Here is an 11,942-nt window from a genome sequence, read left to right as displayed (position 1 = left end):
TCCAGTTGAATATGAGAGCCTGGATGATGGGAAAGCCACAAGAACAGATGAAAAACCACTTCTACTGCTTTTTGTTTTGGGTAGGAATATAACATAGATTATATTTTAGCAGAATTTATACCATCAGATGTTATTGATCTTTCATTCAACTATTCTAAGCCTCACTTTCTCCATTAATAAAATAAATTTGTTTATTCATACAGAATCATGATCTTACAGAAAAAGTGGAAATTACTTCTTCAAAATGTCTCCTTCTGGATAAAGAAAATCAGTTTCTTTGGCAGGAGTTACAATCTATGTCAAATGCTGAGAAGAAATGTGCAAGATTAGAGAAGAACAAAAAGAAGTTGGAACAAGAAGTTGAAAGCCTCAAATATCACATGGAAAAGAATATGCTGGACTGTAGGCAAATAGAATACTATATTCAGGAGATCAAGGACCAATCAAAACAAAACTTAGTGGAAAAGTTGAAACAAGTCAATCTGTTTTTACAGGTCAAGTTTATTTGCCTGTAATGAGCTTTAATTATTTTTACTTCAGCTTATATTTTAGCTGTATATATTGTGCATGTGCCTTTTATACTTCTTTTATTGCAATTGGTCTTGTGAATTTCTAAAGAAAGATAACATCTATTTCTGCCCTTAAATATTCCCATTTGAACAATTACAATTACATTGAATCTTTCAAAATAATAATTTTCAGTAGAAGAGCATTTGATTTTTCATATTAGTTAGCCTAACAGAAAACTGTTGGGGGGGGGGAAAGAAAAATGGTTATGTTGAAATGATACAACATTTTAAATATTTTTCTTAAGAAACAAATCAATTTTCAAAAATTAATTTTATTCTTTTATTAGTTGTCAGATGACTTGAGAACTAATATGAGGATAATTCAGGATTGGAGACATAGCTCAAAGGTAGAGAATGTGCATAACATTTGTGAAGCACTGAGCTTGATCCCCCAGCACTGTGAAAACTAAAGAAAGAATAACTCACACCCTTTACAATGCAGATTTAATTCTATAGTACTAGGATAGTGCTCTATGTAATATTCTAAACAGAATATGTGCATTCTGTTATTCTATAATAATCCTAACAATAATATATCTTTTTATATATTTAGGTTTGTTCTCTGAGTCACTAACTTAAAAATAAGGAAACACAATTGAGCTATACTCATCTCAAAAACATATATATTACTTTTCTTTAGACACAAGCAACATATCAAGAAACATTAGAACAATTAAGAGAGAAACAAAGTTCTTCAACAAGAAGTCCCACAAAACTCAAAATTAACGAACTGAAAACTGAATTCTCTAATATGAGAAATCAAGTTGATTGTAGTAAAATGGAGATTGAACTCTATAAGCAACTCTATCTAGAAGAAGAAAAACTTAAGAAAGTATTGTCAAATAAACTAAGTAGGTAAGTCAAAATAATAAAAACACAATTTGTTAATCACATTGATTACTTTGCCTATAAAGCAAATTTTTAGAGACAGTTTTAGGAAAGGAGTAAAAGATCTAAAAGCCAGCTAGAAAATATAATTTTGCATTATTTATACTTTTTTTGTCAGTCATGGGGCCTGAACTCTGGGACTGGGTGCTATCCCTCAGCTCTTCAGCTCAAGACTAGCACTCTACCACTTGAGCCACAGCGCCACTTCCAGTTTTTTCTGCTTAGTGGTGCTGAGTAATCGAACCCAGGGCCTCATGCATGCAAGGCAAGCACTCTACCATTGAGCCACCTTCCCTGCCCATAATTTTGCATTTTTTAAAAATTTGCATGGGCACTGAGGTTTGAACTTAAACCCTCGAACTTGCTTTTTTGTTCCAGGTTAGCACTCTCCTACTTGAGCCACAGCTCTACTTCCAGCTTTTTGCTGATTAAATGGACCTGAGAGTCTCATGGACTTGTCTGTCCAGGCTGACTTCAAACCGAGATCCTTAGACTTCAGTCTAATGAGGAGCTAGGATTATAAATCTTAGGCATGAGTCACCATCACCCAGCTTGTAATATAATATTAATAAATGAACTTACCTTTAAAACTCCATCCAAGAAGTTTATCTTTTTGCTCCTTGTTCAAATTTGTTGTTGCTGAGATTGCCCTCTTACAATTCTTATATACTTAACCTGATCCATTATGCTTTTCCCTAAATATCTTAAAGCTTTGTAATTAAGACTATTATGTTGTTATCATTGCTAATCAGAATTCTCTGAAATAGAAACTTAATGATTTTCACTATGCTTGGAAAGATTGCAACCTAAACACAAAGGTCAAGGGCTGCTGCACTTCCTCCTCTTAGCATTCTGGAATTGATAAATTAACTTTCCCTCATGTGATATTTAGTGCTACCCTTAGAGGTGCCTGAGGACAAGTTGTTCTTCATTCTTTCCTTTTCCTTTTCATTCTTTCCTTTTCTTTCACTTTCTTTTCCTTTCTCTGCTTTCATTTCTTGCTGGTCCTGGGACTTGAACTCAGGGCCTGGCTCTGTCACTGAGATTCTGTGCCCAAGGCTAGTATTCTACCACTTGAGTCACAACTCCACTTCTAGCAGTTTTTTGTGGCTAGTTGGAGACTAGAGCCTCACCATTTCTTGACTGGACTAGCTTTGAACTAATCAGATCTCAACTTCCTGGGTTGCTGGGTTTAGAGGCCTGAGCCACCAGCAGTTGGTTTTTCAGAGTTTTTCCACACTCTATAATGGAAAGTTTACAACACTGGGAAATAGAAAACAGGGATGTAGACAAGTGTAATTAGTAAAGTGGTAAAAAGTGTTTCTTGGTGAATGTGAAGGGGAAAACATAAATGATATATTTTACTTCTGATGCCATGGCAAATATGCAGTGAACTAATTGCTTTTGTTAAATGCTTTAGCTGATTTTGAGCACCAAATCACCGATTATCATTTTCAATAGAGGTGGCTAATGTGAATTATTTCTTAGTGTCAAATGTTTAATTTCTTCCAGGTAAATGGAAGGACTTCACAGTTTTGTTTTTGTGGTTGTTGTTTTGTTTTTCAAGCTTCTTGACTGTTTTACTGAAATATTTCTAGCTTTCTTTTAAAATTGTATTTGCTTAAGGAGTACAATGTGATCTATTTAATGTATTTTACTGTATTGATTCATAGGTAATGGCTAGTATAGTAAAGCAAACGATCATATCTATTATTTTACAGTTATCATTTACTTAGGATTTACAAGTGTTCTAATTGATATCTATAAGACTATTATAGTAGATATGTTCTGACACATTTTGACTGTTAAGACAATGCTTTTGGGAAATCCTATTTACTGTTATTGCAGTTTTAACAAAATGCAAATAATTTAAGAGTTATCTAGAACCAATGAGAATTCCATTATTCACATTTTGCTATCTTCACAGAACTAAGGAGAAGCTAGTGGAGGTCCAAATCAAAATACGCCTAGCAAAACAGCAGAGCAGATCTTCCCAACACAGTACTGTGCATACAGGATCTGTCTTAAAGTCTACTTTTGTTGAAAACTCTAATAGTAGTTTTTTTATTCCAAGAAGTTTTCCCATACATTTTTCAACAGAAAACTTAATAGTTCCAACCTCAAATCCACAGCCTTCAACTGAGATCATGCCAAATTATGAGATCTAGGTTAGTTACATTTTTGTTTTCCTAGATTTTCAGCCTTCTGTCATAATTCTAGTAGAAATACTGAAATGTATAATTGGTTTATATATGCTAAATAAAGCACAGAAATGTTATAATTTTTGAAAAAGTCTTCAAAAGTCTCATTTTTAGGAATACTTATTTAACTTGATTTAGCAAATGTAACTTAACTGATATATTTTTAACATTCTTTAAAAGTTGTATTAATATGATAATTTAGACAATGACTCTGACTATGTATAATTAAGGTAAAGTTTGAGATACTTTGACTTAGTTTCTAAGTGATTTGAGTTTGTGTGTATCTAATAGCACTTTAAACTTATCCTGTACGATCCTATCTTAAATCCATTCATCATAAATGAATGATTGAAATCCAAACACATAATGACCTATAGATGATTATTGTTTAAAAGAATCTTCGATGAATACCTCTTATAAATTAAATAGATCTGACAGTGAAAACAATTCTGTTTTTAATATTTAACAAATGTACCAGGTGCTGGTATAATTCTACCTACTCAGGAGACTGGGTCTAGGAGCATGATTTGAACCAACCCAGGCAAGGAAGTCTATGATAATCTTATCTCCAAAAAAGCCAGAGATGAAGACATGGCTTACTTATGAGCCACTTCTGTGATAGAGTGAGAACAATGATCTAAAAAGGTCATAGAACCTGAGTTCTAATTTCAGGACAGGCAAATTTTTTTAATTGTCATTTCCTTAACTATGAAGATATATTTATATCTATATATCTCATTGATAATTCATTTGTTTCATTTTTATCTCAAATTTTATCAACCATTTTGCATACTGTTTATTGCTATTACATAGTATCATAATTATTAGCAATAATATTTGTGAAAATCATGCAATTCATTGTGGATTTTCTTACATATTTGTGAGTCCCGCATGATCTTTTTACTTCCCTAAGTTCCCCTACATTTTTTGTTTTCTTCCCCTTTCAGTTGCTATCTATAGTGACCACTATAAAATTCAAAACCTGTCTAAGATAGAATGAAGAGTTAATATGCTGTTTGCTTTTGTAGCTCTGGCTTTTTCAATTCACGTAATGAATGTTTTTTACTAAGATTTATATAACTGTGACAACCAGTCACAGGATTTTATGACTTTCATGACTGACTGTTACATTGTGTGACTATGCATATTTTCGTTATCAATTTATCCCTTGAGAGATGAGAGAGAGAAAGAAAAGGAAAGGCAAAATGAAGGAAGTAGGAGGAAAGAATGAAAGAAAGGGAAGGAAGGAAGAGAAAGAAAAAGAAAAAGAAAGAAAGAAAGAAAAGAGAGAAAGAAAGAACAGGGTAAGGATTGCAAACTTTCTGCAGAACTAGCAGTTATTCCTACCACCTTAGCCAGGTTCCTTGTCCTTTTTCTGTTAGGGGTGTGTGTGTGTGTGTGTGTGTGTGTGTGTGTGTGTGTGTGTGTGTGTGTGTGTGTGTGTCTGTGTGTCTGTGTGTGTCTGTGTGTGTGTGTGTGTGTGTGTGTGTGTGTGTGCATGTGCGCACGCGTGCTGGCCCCAGGGCTTGAACTTAGGGTCTGTGTACTGTCTCTGAGCTTTTAGCACTTGAGCCATAGTTTGATTTCTGGCTTTTTGGTCTTGAATTAGAGATAGGAGTCTCTCGTGGACTTTCCTGTCCCAGTTGGCTTCAAACCTCCATCCTTAGATTTCAGTCTCCTGGAGTAGCTAGGTTTAAAGGAGTGAGCCACAACTTAGTTTGCATGTGTGTGTGCATGTGTGCATGCATACCAGGTCTAGGGCTTGAGCTCAGGGCCACAGCACTGTCCCTGACCGTAAGCTTTTTTTTGTTTGTTTTTTTTGGCTTAGGGGTAGCGCTACTATTTCAGCCATAGCCCTAATTTCAGCTTTTTGGTAGTTAATTGAAGATAAGAAAGATCCTCCCAGACTTTCTTGCCCCTATGTGGCTTCAAATTTTGATTCTAAGATAGCAGCCTCCTGACTGGCTAGTATTACAGGTGTGAGCCACCAGTGCCCAGCATGATTGAAATTTTCTGTCCTAGAGTTACACAGGACTATCAATTTATCTGAAATAAAAAATAAGAACTTAAGGGCTGGCCTGGGGAAGGAATGCACGTGGCATGGAAATGCATTCAGTTTTATATTAGAAATGCTTTGTAAATCTTGGGGTGCTTCTTAAAGATAGAGACAACTCATAACTAAAATTAAGGCATGTAATTTTTAGGACAAGATTACTCTGTATTTTATTGGTTAAAACATACATTTGGATTTTTAAATAAAGATTGCTGCTTGTGATAGTGTGATTTTTCAGGAAACATAATTGAATAAAACAAGTATAATTCTTTGCCAAATACTGCCAAAAGCAAATATATAGTCTGCATAACCACCTATTAATTGGATTGGTATACTCAAATTACCCACTGTTACTGTATTGGGGATCTATGTGTATTTTTGTGTCTACTAGTGTTTCTTTTGTGAAACTCAATATGTTGACATTTCCTACATATTTGTAACCATTGTTACATTCTCTTCTCTTTTTAATTTGGTGTATTTAATACATCAATATTAATTATACTTTTCAGGTTAATCTAAACAATTCATCACACATATATTCTCTATGATCGAGATTATTGTAGGCTTGATTTTCTCTTTCTAGTGTGTAACCTCCTCATTCAGTTGACAATTCATATCACCTCTACCAAAAAGCAGAACAACTGACAAAAAGCATTTAAGTTTGTTCTGTGTATTCTGGTAATGCCCTGTTTCATACTTGTTATAATGTCTAGTACTCAAGAAATTGCCTGTTTGCCTGTTTTTTCATATTGATTTTTGAGAAACAGGCTTTCTTTTTCATCTTGTTATTCTGTGTTTATCATAAGTAACAGTACACAGCTGCAGAGTAAATCAATGAAGATTGGGAAAACCATATCCCTAGTATTTAGCCATGATGATGATTCTGTAAAATTGTAGGCAAATTATATATAATTGGAATTGTGTGTTATAGTCATACATAACTACACATATATATTTCATTGTTAACAACACTGATATATTGCCTACTTTTTATTAACTCATGCTTAGTAAATTGCAGACTTAACATGCAGAATATAATCATTTTTTCTAACAGCTGCTTCTGAATTTGAACCTGGGTCATATAGAACTTCTCTATTACAGTTTTCTTATATATGAAGAATAAGTTTTCTTGTAAAGAAGCATTGCAAGAATATAGAAAGTTGTTAAAGAAGAAAACATATTGTTCATGTAACATTTTTACCTTTTTCCCATAAATTTTGTGATATGAAAGAAGTCTTGAGGAAAAATCTTGTGTATTATGTATGATTGATTAAGATTCAAATTTAAACTTTTCTGGCATCTGTTACTGATGTCCAAGTAGATTCTGCAAGTGAAATCTGGTGTCAGGATGATGAACATTTTCCCCCATGAAATACTTAGAAGTAAATTGCAAACATGTGCCATCATCCCTATTAATTTAGTATGCCTTGGATATAAATTGGAACATTCTATATAATTAATACAGCCTTCAAAATCAGAGAGTCAACATAAGCACATGAAAATATTTCTCATGTTTAGTTCCCTCATATATTTTCTTGCTACTTGGGTAAAGGATTCCATTCTGAGCCATGGAATGCACTGAGTTGATTCTTTTTTGTTTTGTCAGTCATGGGGCTTGAGGGTCTGGGACACTGTCCTTAGGCCTTTTTACTCAAAGCTAGTGCCCTATCACTTTGAGCCACAGCACCACCTCCAATTTTCTGGTGGTTAATTGGAGATAAGAGTCTCATGGACTTTCTTTTCCTGGGGTGGCTTCAAACACGATCCTCAGATCTCAGTTTCCTGAGTTGCTAAGATTATAGGCATGAGCCACCAGGTCCTGCCTGAGTTGTTTGTTAATACTCCTAGCTCTCTAGTCTTTCATTGATCTCCATGATTTTGAATCTTTTCGGCTAATTTTGTACACAATATTTCCCAATTGGATTTTTACAATCAGTATGATATCATATGCTTTTGGCAGGAGCATTTCAGAAGGAATTCTCTAACTTTTTTCCCATTAAATCCTGGTCATTCTGCCTATACTTTTTATTTTCCTATTTTTGATTATGTTAAAATTAGTTTCTACTGGGCTCTTTTTCTAATAATTTTTTCAGCTTATGATATTATAGTGTTTGGAGGAAGTAATTTGAGACAATGTAAAATATCAGTTCTACATCACTTCAGTTCATTCATTTATGTGAAGAATTAATGTTTCATTTTATCTAGTGAGCTACAATTTGCTAATAACATTTTTGTTATTTTTTTTCAAAATGTTCTAGTTTGACAATTCCAGGGTTTTATAAAAAAAAAATTGGATACCATTCCCAAATGTTGACATTTAACTCCACAAGCTTTGTCTATTTTTCCAGTCACTTTCAATATAAATACAAATACAAGTTATATAATAAAGTTTTTCTTCTCTGAACCATTTGTGAGTTGAAAACATTATGCTTTTTTCTAAATACTTGTATTTCCTATGATGATGAATTGACTATAAATATCAAAATCAGGGAATTGAAATTGAATAAATAGTAATATCTAATCTAGAAATATATTCAGGTCTGCCAACTACCTGAATGATCTATTGTGCAACCAAAGAAAACCCAACATGGGGAACTTTTCAATACACATTAATTCTCTCCTGTGGTCTCATTTCTCTAGTTTCTTTAATCTAGAACAGTTCTTGAGTCTTTCTCTGATTTTTCACGACATTTATGTTTTGAAATCATGTAGGTCAGGTATTTAGTAGAGTTTTCATCAGCTGGGGCTTGTTTGATATTCCCTCATGATTGAATTCAGTTAGACCCAGCAGGCAATAATGTTCTTTGCCAGGCAGCACAGACTTATACATTGACAAATCCTTCTGGTTTGATGAAACATCTAGCCATGCTGAAGATGTCCATTTATCGAAGAAGTATTACTACCTCCATAGAAATGTGACCACTTGGAGCAACAGTGATCAACTCCAGGATCTGAAGATAGCCAAGTGGCACGATAACTAAAAATCATAAGAACAGCCTTCTGTTGCTACATCTCTAATTCTCATAAGAACAGCCTTCTGTTGCTACATCTCTAATTCTCAGGGACACCGCCCCAACCTGCAGATTGTGAAAAGATAATGTAAAACAACACATAGTTTTTCTAGGAAAATTTTCTTGACAGCAAGGCCTTCAGCATCCTCAAGTTCTGTTCCATAAATATCATTTTCCCATAGGCATCAGTCTGCCTTAGCAAATAATCCTAACAATCCCATGTACATTTCCAATTCCCATGTACATTTGAGAAGCTGAGATTTGACAGGCTGAACTTGCTTATGTGCTTTGATTACCCTTTGGCTGCAGGTTGTCACTATTGTTAGACTCGCGTGCACAGCCACAAATATACACTTGTGTTTACCATCTTGCTTGGAAAGAGTGATTTTCTCCCTCGGACAGACACTGAATAGCCAGCTGCCCTAGCGCGTGGACTGCTGTGTGGCAAGCCTTGTCAGCATTGCCTTTGTCAGGCAGTGACAAGCCAAACAGGAAAGGGGAAGCCACAGAGGAGGAGACTCTCTGCCATGAAGATCTTTGAGGGAGTAAGTGCCAAGTGCCCTTGGAGTCCTTCCCCTGCCCACAGAGACCTTTTTTCAAGGGAAGGCAGGTCTGCTGAAGAGCTATGATTTGCCATGCAGTTTCTGCATCTTCATGAAGAGCCCTCAGGGTTTCTCGCTGTCACCATTGCCAGCGGCCTCCTGCACGTGCTCATGCATGCACCTATGTTTGTTAGCGTTGCTTGGCAACAAGTACCAACTGGTGGATCATTACCATTGGCCTGTACCTAACCGGGAACTGTCCTGTTGGGAGGCCCTGGAGACTTCGTTGGCCCCCCTTCAAAGTGCTGAATTTGGTTTCAACATGCGGCTATAGTAAGCAGAGGTGTGAGAGGAAGGAGAGAGGCCTGTGAGTCCACTAACCTCAAGCATGAAGAAGTTTTTTGGACCATTTAAGACCAGACCGCCCTCGAAAAGTTCCACTGGCAGGCAGAATACTTTTCTGGACTGTATGTCTGAGGATGAAAGTGCTGAGAGCAACCAGTCGTCTAGCTTCCTCACTGAATACAGAGCTTTCAGAAGGATTCACAGAGCTGCAAGTGCGGGTAACGCAGCAAGAGTGGAGCACATGCTATCATTTGAGCAAAAGGATGTGAATGAGACAGACAAGAAAAACAGGTAATAGGACTTGGGAAGTAGGGAGAAGAGGTAGCCAGGGAAGAGGATGTGGAGAATGTTGGAGAGACATACTTTACTTGGCTCTCCTCGGGGTGAAGGAGGAAGTAAGGGCTGGAAGGTAGAATGGGCTCTGATTTCACAGAGGATGTTGGATTTTCTTCCCACCAGAACACATGCCACCTACACCACTTCCAAGGATCTTACATCCAGGCCCATTGAAAGATAAGCAAAATAGCCAGGCACCAGTAGATCATGCCTGAAATTCTAGCTACTCATGAGGCTGAGATCTGAGGATTGCGGTTCAAAGCCAGCCTGGACAGAAAAGTCTATAAGACTCCAATTCATCACACACACAAGGAAAAAAACCAGAAGAGGAGCTATGGTTCAAGTAGTAGAGCACTAATCTTGAAGAAAAAAGCTCAAATAGGGCACAGGCCCTGAATTTAAGTCCCAGGATAGGACACACACACACACACACACACACACACACACACACACAAGCAAAACAAAACTAGTTGCCAAAACCCTGATCTCAGTGTATTGGGACTTGGGGCGCTCTGCCTTTGCAAGGTTTCTTCTTGCACAGGAAAAAAATTCATTATCACCTCAAATGTCAGGTGTATGTAAACCACTTTATATCTGTCAAATAAATGGTTAATAATTTTTAACGTATTGTTAAAATAAGTGGATATTTAAAACCTGTTTTTTTATAAACACAGAAATCCCAGGCATCAAATGAGTCAACTTTTTTTGAGCCAGTCCTGGGGTTTATCATTCCTTTGAGGTCTTTAACTGTATTTTCTCCATTTTACTCCCTTTCTGGTCATTTGTTACATATTTAATAGTTTCTGAAGTGTTTGCCTAGTCTCCTTATGTTTCTTGTATTTTTTTAATTTAATTTTATTGTCAAGGTGATGTACAGAAGGGTTGTGGTTACATATGTAAGGTAGTGAATACATTCCTTGTCCAACTTGTTACACCCCCTCCCTCATTTTTCTCCCAATTTCCCGCCCCTTCAATCCTCCCCCCAATTTTACAGTTCATTTCCAACATATTGTCTGGTATCGCTATTGCATTGGTTCAATCTTTGTCCTTTGTTTCACCATTCTGTTGTTCGCCTTCCCTTTCCTAATATAAACACATATACATATAATACCCAGGATATCAAAATCAAAGCCAGCAGGGTATAAACCATAAGGAGAAAACATAAAAAAAAATCACATAGTACATTAAAAACAACAATTATGTTGAGATTTACTCTTTTGAGGACATCTCTTAGGTTGTGTTTACTTGTATGCTATTGCCCTGTTAATTTCTGTATTTTCACAGGTGTAGACATTGGCTAGCTTAAGGTACTGTATCTTAGCCTTTGGTATAGGGCTACATCACAGCTAAAACTGCAATAACCAGTGGGAGCCCCATAATCAACAGGGCCCAATAATCAACGTGGCCGAAAGGGGCGGGTCATGCTGCTGGAGGGGGTGGGCCTTTAAGGCCCGCATGGCAGGCTGCCTATCGGGATTGGACAGGGGGCAGCTTGGGGGAGGAGCATGAATGGCGGTTTGAAACCATTGTGGGGGAGGGGTGCAGCCTGTCTGAGTATATATAGGCTGCGTGCTCCGAGGCCGGGGGAGAGGTTAGGGAGAAGTTAAGGGGAAAAGTTAGTCCAGAGGGAGGAGACCGGGAGTCCGGAGGAGAAGAGAGTAGGGGGAAAACTGCGAGTCCTGAGGGACGAAGGGAGAGTGACAAGGAGAGTGATAGGAGTGGAGGGAGAGGCCCCAGGAGGGGGAAAGCCTGCTGGAGCGGAGCAGGGCAGGCCTGTGGAGGGCAGGCCAGGCCTCGAGAGGCCATCTGGGACTTCCTCCAGAGGTCATCTGGGGCCTCCTGCAGAGGTCATTTGGGGCTTCTCGAGGAAGTCATTTGGGACCTCCCTCTAGAGAGGCCCGTGCAGAGGCGCCTCTCGGAGCAGAGCAGGCAGGCCTGTGGAGAGTGGAGAGGCCTGCAGAGGAGGAGGAAGGGAAGAAAGGGAAAAGCCTTCCCCT

Source organism: Dipodomys spectabilis, unplaced genomic scaffold, assembly GCF_019054845.1.
Source record: "Dipodomys spectabilis isolate Male_0828 unplaced genomic scaffold, ASM1905484v1 ptg000096l, whole genome shotgun sequence".
Lineage (NCBI taxonomy): Eukaryota > Metazoa > Chordata > Mammalia > Rodentia > Heteromyidae > Dipodomys > Dipodomys spectabilis.
This window is presented reverse-complemented; position numbering follows the sequence as displayed.